The following is a 477-nucleotide window of genomic DNA, read 5'->3' as shown; positions in this document are numbered from 1 at the left end:
AGGGACTGAACACAGGTCTCTCGCATTGCAGCGGGTCCTTTACTGTCTGAACTACCAGGGAAGCCCATAAGGAAATTACCTGTACCCTTCTGCCAGCTTCATCAGTTGTTCACATTTTGCCACCTTTGCTTTATCATCCTGTCTTTAGATATAAAATTTTTGAACTATTGACTTCAGCATCCATCAATGATTTCCTAACACCAACATTCCTTTGATATTTGTTAGTTACTAGTCTACTGTAAGAAAGAGCTTTCTCTTCTTCCCCATTTATGTATTTAGATCTGTACAGACTCGTTCTTATTTTATTCCATAGATTATAATCAATCACTATCATTATTTCCTTTGACGCTCAAATTGTCCCAGATTTGACCAGTGGAAGCTCCTTCAGGTTGACTTTTGTGTCCCTTTGACATGGCCCCATCATTTTTTTTAAAAAGCACTTCCTTGCTTTCTAGCATTACAAGATGCTCCAGACTC

The sequence above is a fragment of the Bison bison genome, unplaced genomic scaffold (assembly GCF_000754665.1).
Source record: "Bison bison bison isolate TAMUID 2011002044 unplaced genomic scaffold, Bison_UMD1.0 scf7180017850705, whole genome shotgun sequence".
In the NCBI taxonomy this organism is placed as follows: Eukaryota; Metazoa; Chordata; class Mammalia; order Artiodactyla; family Bovidae; genus Bison; species Bison bison.
This window is presented reverse-complemented; position numbering follows the sequence as displayed.